Below are 439 nucleotides of genomic sequence, written 5' to 3'. Positions count from 1 at the left end.
TTCTACAGTGCAGCCCGCTCATAAAAGCGTGTGTTCAGTCCTTCCCAACCTTTAGGAACAGGGCAGTGTTCTGTCTGTCCCAGCCCTGGAGAGGTTATATTGATTCACAAAACGCCGCCTCCCAGTGACACCTCTACCCTGCAGTTTTGATTAGAGAAGGTGGGGAAAAGATTGGACACATTCAAGCCATATATTTTCCTTGCCTTAGAGCGATAGTCCGCTGTTGACAGCGGGGTGTGTAATCACCTAACATTTGCGTACTAAGATGGGAAGCTGTGCTGTACTCTGAATCAACCAAGCATCGAGGATGCTGCCTGCATGCTCCCTTTTCCCTTTGCTCTAGCCACCCTAGTCAAACACAGCTTCATTGATGATGACACCGTTGTTTCCAACAACAATTCGTGTTGCTCCAAGAGGACACATTACAACATGGGATACA

This window comes from Lissotriton vulgaris, chromosome 7 (assembly GCF_964263255.1).
Source record: "Lissotriton vulgaris chromosome 7, aLisVul1.2, whole genome shotgun sequence".
NCBI classification, from domain to species: domain Eukaryota; kingdom Metazoa; phylum Chordata; class Amphibia; order Caudata; family Salamandridae; genus Lissotriton; species Lissotriton vulgaris.
This window is presented reverse-complemented; position numbering follows the sequence as displayed.